The sequence below is a fragment of the Narcine bancroftii genome, chromosome 7 (assembly GCF_036971445.1).
Source record: "Narcine bancroftii isolate sNarBan1 chromosome 7, sNarBan1.hap1, whole genome shotgun sequence".
NCBI lineage: Eukaryota > Metazoa > Chordata > Chondrichthyes > Torpediniformes > Narcinidae > Narcine > Narcine bancroftii.
Window position 1 is genome coordinate 213,412,465 of NC_091475.1, and position 8,480 is coordinate 213,420,944.

Here is an 8,480-nt window from a genome sequence, read left to right on the forward strand (position 1 = left end):
AATGTGGGAAGCCCAGTCAATTTGTGGAAAATTAAAATCCCCTCTGATCACACCTTTTGTTTCCTGCAGTTGACTGCTTTCTCTCTACAGTAGTGATTCCCAAAGTGCATGCTGCTGCCCTCCCTCCCCCACCTCCTTGGGCGTTGGAGAGATCCAAGGGGGTGTGTCCGAACCTTCCGTCTTGTTATTATTCAGTTTTATGCGAAGTTTAATGACGAAGCCAGTGCAGTAATTTTCTGGCTGGACTCAGTGCACATAGTGAGCAAAATAAATGGCGACAAGGCATTCTCGCAAGAGCTGGTCTCAGTGGCCACCATGTTGTACTGGCGCCACTACCCCCTCTCAACACCGCTGCCAAGCCCCTCTCAGCGATGTTATATTGGGGGGGGGTGGCGCTTGGGATGTAGCCTGGAGACCAAGGGGCGGCAGCCCTAAAAAGTTTGGGAACCACTGAACTACAGATTTGGGCCTCCAATTCTCATTGACTATTAAGCGGTCTATAATACAACCCCATGTGTGTGGTCATACCTTTCCCATTCCTCACTAGACGTGCCCTCTGGTCTGTCCTGCCTGAGGACAGCTGCGATATTTTCCTTGACGAGCAATGCCATTCCTCCTCCTTTCATTCACCACACCTCCCCAATTCTATTGTGTCTAAAGCATTGGAAGCCCGGAACATTGAGCTGCCAGTCCTGCCCCTCCTGCATCCATGATTCACTAATGGCCACAATGTCATAATTCCATGTGCCAATCCATGCTCTAAGCTCATCTGCCTTTCCTACGATACTCCCTGCATTGAAATAGTTGCACCTGAGAACACTTCCACCACGGTCTATGCAATTTTCACATCATCTTTTCACTTCTCTCTCTGCTCTAACAGTCTGGTTCCCCTCCGCACCCTTCATCACCCTGCAAATCTAGTTTAAGCCCACCTAGAAGCACTAGCAAACCGTCCTGCAAGGATATTAATCCCCCTCCAGTTCAAATGCAAACCGTCCCGTCAGAACAGGTCCCACCTTCCCTGGAAGAGCCCAATGATCCAGAAACCTGAAGCCCTCCCTCCTGCACCATCTCTTCAGCCAGAAGATACACAAGCTTAGAAACACAAACGTCCTAACAGTTTCATTCCTGCTGTTATCAGACTCTTAAATGAACCTCTCAATGGTAAAAGATGATATTTTTGTACTGTTTTATCTGTACTTTTGTCTGGATCAGCTATTCTCAATGGGGGCATACAGCCCCCCCACCCCGGGGGCACAGTACGCTTAAGGGTCACAAACTGAAATCGTCACCTTTAAAAAAAGGTTTTTAATGTTGTCGGTAAGAGAGAAGTACAGAAGAAACCAACTAATGTGACTACTTCACAGGAAAGGGGACCCATAAACTTTGAGCAGAGGCCTAAGGGGGTCATAGCCAAAAAAAGGTTGAGAATGGCTGGTCTAGACCCTGTACTTTGTCCATGTTGCACTACAGCCTGCTCTCTGACTGATTGTAACACCCCACTGTGCACTTTTGTTTTATTATTACAATACCTGCTGTCCATAAATACAGGTTGACTCGCCTGCATAGCCCACAAATCTCCCCACAGTATCTTGATACACATTACAATAAACATCTCCATTGCATTGTGCCGGCTACACGATGTCTCCTGAATGTATGCTTGTAATTCTGTGTTCTGTTTACTGTTTAAACTGAAAGTATCCAGTTGGTGTTGGGGTAAACAGAAACCGTCCACAGCAACTGCAAAGCAGAAAGTTGTCGACAAATTTGCCCTTCTATTGAAGTTGTGGTGTGCAGCCTTCACTTGCCAAGGCAGAGGAAGCAGATTGAACAGAAGAAATCTATGAACAGGAAATAGTGGCAAGATCGTTACATCTGTACAAGATGTCAGTGCTGAGTGCCAATTCCGGAGTTGAGGGGTCTAGCCAATGAAGAGATTCCGGGTCGCCTGGGGCTGGACTTAGAACCGCAGAATGCCAGAGCACTGAAAACAGGCCATTTGGCCCTTCCAGTCTGTGCCAACCATCATTTCGCTAGTCCCACTTGTCTGCTCACACGAACAAGCCCATATTTACCACATCAGATGACAGCTCATTCCACACTCTCGATCAAAGCTCGATCAAATCTCCCCTTATTTGTCTTCGCTCCAAGGAATAAAGTCCTAACATGTTTAATCTTTCCCTGTAACTCAACCCCTGAAGTCCAGGCAACATCCTAGTAAATCTTCTCTGCACTCTTTCTATCTTATTGATATCCTTCTTGTAGTTAGGTGACCAGAAATGCACACAATATTCAAAATTTGGCCTTACCAATGTCTTATTAACATTACATCCTAACTCTGAAACTCAGTACTTTGATTTATAAGATGGCAAAAGCTTTCTTTACAACCCTGTCCACCTGCGACACCACCTTGAGGGAATTATGTATCTATATTCCCAGATCCCTTGGCTCCTCCACATTCCTCAATGCCCGACCATTTACTGTGTATGTCCTACCTTGGTTTGTCCTTCCAAAATGCTTCACCTCACACTTGTCTGCATTAAATTCCATCTGCCATTATCAGAAATCTTGCTGATCCAATTCACCACATTATCATCCAGATCATTGATATAGACAACAAACAACAATGGTCCCAGCACCGATCCCTGAGGCCCACCACTTGTCACAGGCCTCCAGTCTGAGAAGCGTCATCCACTACCACTCTGTTTTCTCCCACAGTCAATTTTGAAACCAGTTTACAACGTTGCCATGGATAACCTTCTGAAATAACCTGCCATGTGGGACCTTGTTAAAGGCCTGACTAAAGTCCATGTTGACAACAGCCACAACCTTTCCTTCATCTACTTTCTTGGTAACCTCCTCGAAAAACTCTACAAGATTTGTTAAACACGACCTACCACACACAAAGCCATGCTGACTGCCCTTAATCAGCCCATAGCTGTCCAAATACCTATTTATATTGTCTTTCAGAACTCCTTCCAATAATTTACCATACTACTGACATAAGGCTCACCGGCCTATAATTACCTGGTTTATTTTTGCTGGAATTCAGAGAGGATCTTGGAGAAACATGAATAGTTGTGAAAGGGATTGACTCAGGAAAATTGTTTCCACTGATGGTGAAATGAGAACAAGGGACAGCTGTGGTGCAGCCACTGTATGTACTGTATGGGCTGGCCCGTCCCTGATCCTGTGACTCCTTCCCCCCCCGCCCCGGAAATCCCTATAAAGTCTGTTACGCCCATACTCCTCCCTCAGTACCTCCCTTAGAACCAGGCCAGCAACATGCGAGATGTGTTGATGCCTTAAGGTGATTAAAGCCTATTAATCACGACTCTCTGTCTAATGTGGTTGATCGATAGTATTACAACAGCCTCCCTCAAGATTCAGGGGAGTAGATTTAGGAGAGATGAGGAGGAACTGTTTCTCCCAGAGGGTGGAGAATATGTGGAATTCTCTGCCCTGAATTGAATATATTTAAGGTAAAGAGAGATTTTTGCGTGGCAGGAGAATTAAGGTTACGGGGGAACAAAACATTGTCGCCACTGCTTCATGTGCTGTAATATCAGCCCTCTGGTGCGGATCTGGGAGAGCAGGGAGTTGAGACACAGTACTCCTCTGCTGGGTCCTACAGCCCGAATGTTATGCCATTGGATGGCGCCGGCAGTGTTTATTTTTAACATCAGTGAACCCATGAAGGTTCGTGCCCATGGTGGCTGCACAAGTGCTTAGCTCAAGGGAGCAACAGACCAGTGCATCAGAATGGGGAACACCACCCCGCTGAGCAGGGGAAGCCTGGGAGAGGGCCCTACAGTGAAGACCACAGCAGCGGATCAGTGAGGGACTCAGAAGCCAAAGGATTCACACCAGGCCGTGGGCTGCTGGAGACGAGCTCGTGGGAACCGGGATCCGTGAGGGTCTCAATGATAAACAGGGCCCCTGAAGGGACTCGGGTGCTGACAGCTTCCTGGTCATATTAGAGGTTGGGAACTGGGAACTGGGGTTCACCACTAAAATGGACAGTAGACAATGCAGGGGCTGTGGGAGCGCAGGAGGCAAATCCAGGGACATTGTCTCTTTTGATGAGTCTCTCTTTCTCATACTGATGGAGCACGACAGTTGACAAGTTTAGTACACGTCTACATGACAATAAAGGATTCTTGCATCTTGAAAAGGCAGGAAAGTGGAGCTGAGTCAATGGCCAGCTCAGCTGCGATGGAATGGTGGAGCAGGCTCAATGGGCCAGATGGTCTACTCCGGCTCCTGTTTCATGTCCTCATGTTTAAGATTCAATTTATTGTCATGTGACAAAGACAGCAAAATATTACACAAAATTTGTTTTTGTCTACAGTAAGGCAGACAGATTTGCCATCTGCAGAAATGGCCTGATGTGTCACTTAGAGTCAGAGCAAAAGAGAGGTCCCCCCAGAATCATCAGGTGTCCATGCCTTCGCCAACAGCGCTCCCTCAGCAAGACAGAGTCCAGTCCAAACTATTGGCAGCCCGAGCTCCAGATCCGAACCCCCCGACACAATCAGAAACCCTTCAGCGTCCTCAGCACCCACTCTTGTCCCAGTTCTGATACCTAGTGCCCCTCAGTCAGTTTTGAACCAGTCTCCAACAGCCCGCAGCCCAGTGTAAATCCCTCGAACGCAGCCCAGTGTAAAACCCTCGAACGCAGCCCTGTGTAAATCCCTCGAACGCAGCCCTGTGTAAATCCCTCGAACGCAGCCCTGTGTAAATCCCTCGAACGCAGCCCTGTGTAAATCCCTCGAACGCAGCCCTGTGTAAATCCCTCGAACGCAGCCCTGTGTAAATCCCTCGAACGCAGCCCTGTGTAAATCCCTCGAACGCCGCCCTGTGTAAATCCCTCGAACGCCGCCCTGTGTAAATCCCTCGAACGCCGCCCTGTGTAAATCCCTCGAACGCCGCCCTGTGTAAATCCCTCGAACGCAGCCACCAGCAGCCCATGTGGGTTCCTCGCCTCATCACCACCAAACTGCCACCTGTGTGCTCTTCAGCCTGAGAGCCCCTCACTGGTCTGCCGCCAAGGTCACCATACCGTGGGTCATCTCCTCTGATTCTCCTTCTCAAACTGGGGGTGTGGGGGTGGTCTCTCCATTTTCTGGTAGCCTGCACAAGTCCTCCACTTCTTCGGAGTCAACAACCCATTGTGGCTACTGCTGATCATAGGCGCCGCCATCTTGGGCCCAGACCCTGCAGACGTGGTCTTTTAAATACATCCACAGTCAGCTCCTTTAACAGGCCATTCAAACTCTGTATGGAGCTGACAGGAGAGGGACTGGGCATTTGGACCCAACAGGAGCGCTGTGTCTCCCCAGAGGCAGCGGGGCCCTTACAGCAGCGCTGCCATTTCATGTGTGAGAGTACACTTGGGGTATTGTGGACAGTCCGGGTTGCCCAGCTGTGGGAAGGATGTCATGAAGCTAGAAGAGGTTCAGGAAAGATTCACGAGGATGTAGCGGGAAGTGGAGAGGCCGAGTTCCGAGAAGAGACTGGATGGGCTGGGTCTGCTTTCTCTGGAGCGCAGAAGGCCAAGGGGTGACCTTCCAGAGGCTTACAAAATCACGATGGACATGGACATGATGAACAGCCATTGTATTTTTCCCCCGGTAGGGGAGTATACAATAAGACAGAATAGATTTAAGGTGAGAGGGGAAAGACTTTAAAGAGACTTTAAAGGCAGGTTTATCCCAAAAAAGATGGTGGGTATGTGGAATGAGCTGCCAGGGGAACCAGAGGTAGGGACAAATACAACATTGAAGCGATTTCAACAGGTGCACATTTCAAGGGATAAGGGCTGAATGCCAGATGATGGGACTAGCTTGGCATAGACAAGTCAGGACAAAGGTGATTGAGAACTCCGTCATTCTATGGTTTGTAGGACAGAAAGATCTGGAGGCACAAGGTGAAATTGGAGGGCTCTTCCAAAGACGGAGCACACAGACAAGGTCGCTAGCCAGTCCCCTCTACAATTATTCAAAGCATTCTGAACAAGTGGGAACCTGAGGCATGCGTTGACGTTGGTGACAGATCAACTGATAGTCCAGGAACCACTGGTTAGACCGGTTTGCATTCAGAACAGCTTTGACTTTCGGTGAGGCAAACTGTGTCATGCTACGAAAGAGATTCACTATCACATCTGTCAGCTCCACCCTGGTCCAATGGCTCGCACTCAAGAGATCATTCAACAGCAAAAGGAGGCTCCACTCAGCACTCTTCCAGTTCTGTAGAGCTCCCACAAACTCAACGGGCCAGGCAGCATCTGCGGAGGCCAATAGATGGTCAACCTTCCTCCAGCACTTTGTGTGTTGCCCCAGTTTTCCAGTGTCTGCTGTCTCTCATTTCCCTTGTGCTGAGAACATTCACAATGTTGGCGATATTCCACATATCAGATCTGCGCAACAACTTCAGCTGAAGAATGTAAGGAATGGAAGCAGAAGGTCATCCAGCCCCTCACATCTGGTCCAGCATCCAGTTAGATTCTGCACAGAGTAGGCATTTATGGATTCCTTCATATTCAAAATTCTCCCTCGACGGAGCTCCCACAGTCCTCTTTGGCAGGGAATTCCAAAGATTCAGCACTCACCCAGCTAAGACATTGTTTTTCACTTCTTGAAGGAAAATTTGCAGAAATAGTGGTTGAAGTAAAAAACAAAGCTGGAGAAACTCAACAGGTCAAACAGTGTCCCTTATATAGCAAAGGTAAAGATACAGAACCGTCGATTCGGGCTTGAGCCCTTCATCAAGGTATCTTCCACAGGGACCGCTCCCACTCCGTGGCTCCCTTGTCCACTCTCTCCCACCCCCCCCCCCCCGTGGCTCCCTTGTCCACTCTCCCCCCCCCGTGGCTCCCTTGTCCACTCTCCCCCCCCCCCGTGGCTCCCTTGTCCACTCTCCCCCCCCCCCTGTAGCTCCCTTGTCCACTTCTCCCCCCCCGTGCTCCCTTGTCCACTCTCCCCCCCCCACCGTGGCTCCCTTGTCCACTCTCTCTCCCCCCCCTCCGTGGCTCCCTTATCCACTCTCCCCTCCCCCCCCCCCCCCGTGGCTCCCTTATCCACTCTCCCCCCACCACCCCATGCTTCCCTTGTCCACTCTCCCCCCCGTGGTTCCCTTGTCCACTCTCCCCCGTGGCTCCCTTGTCCACTCTTCCCCCGTGGCTTCCCTTGTCCACTCTCCCCCCCGTGGCTCCCTTGTCCACTCTCCCCCCCCCCCACCGTGGCTCCCTTGTCCACTCTCCCCCCCCCGTGGCTCCCTTGTCCACTCTCCCCCCCCCCCCCGTAGCTCCCTTGTCCACTCTCCCCCCCCGTGGCTCCCTTGTCCACTCTCCCCCCCCGTGGCTCCCTTGTCCACTCTCCCCCCCCCCGTAGCTCCCTTGTCCACTCTCTCCCCCCGTGGCTCCCTTGTCCACTCTCCCCCCCCCCACCGTGGCTCCCTTGTCCACTCTCTCCCCCCCCCCCCGTGGCTCCCTTATCCACTCTCCCCCCCCCCCCACCGTGGCTCCCTTATCCACTCTCCCCCCACCACCCCATGCTTCCCTTGTCCCACTCTCCCCCCCGTGGTTCCCGTTGTCCACTCTCCCCCGTGGCTCCCCTTGTCCACTCTTCCCCCCGTGGCTCCCCTTGTCCACTCTCTCCCCCCCGTGGCTCCCTTGTCCACTCTCCCCCCCCCCCACCGTGGCTCCCTTGTCCACTCTCCCCCCCCCCCCGTGGCTCCCTTGTCCACTCTCCCCCCCCCCCGTAGCTCCCTTGTCCACTCTCTCCCCCCCGTGGCTCCCTTGTCCACTCTCCCCCCCCCCACCGTGGCTCCATTGTCCCACTCTCTCTCCCCCCCCCGTGGCTCCCTTATCCACTCTCCCCCCCCCGTGGCTCCCTTATCCACTCTCTCCCCCCCCCCACCCCATGCTTCCCTTGTGCCACTCTCCCCCCCGTGGTTCCCTTGTCCACTCTCCCCCGCGGCTCCCTTGTCCACTCTTCCCCCGTAGCTCCCTTGTCCACTCTCCCCCCGTGGCTCCCTTGTCCACTCTCCCCCCCCCCACCGTGGCTCCCTTGTCCACTCTCTCTCCCCCCCGTGGCTCCCTTCATCCCACTCTCCCCCCCCACCCCATGCTTCCCTTGTCCACTCTCGCCCCCGTGGCTCCCTTGGTCCACTCTTCCCCCCCGTGGCTCCCTTGTCCCCTCTCCCCCCGTGGCTCCCTTGTCCCCTCTCCCCCCGTGGCTCCCTTGTCCCCTCTCTTCCCCCTGTGGCTCCCTTGTCCCCTCTCCCCCCGTGGCTCTCTTGTCCCCTCTTCCCTCCGTGGCTCCCTTGTCCCCTCTCACCCTGTGGCTCCCTTGTCCCCTCTCCCTCTGTGACTCCCTTGTCCTCTCCTCCGACCCCATGGACACCTACCCCTGTGACTGCAGGAGGTGCTCCACTTGCACCCACACCTCCTGCCTCAGCAACGTTCGGGGCCCCAAACA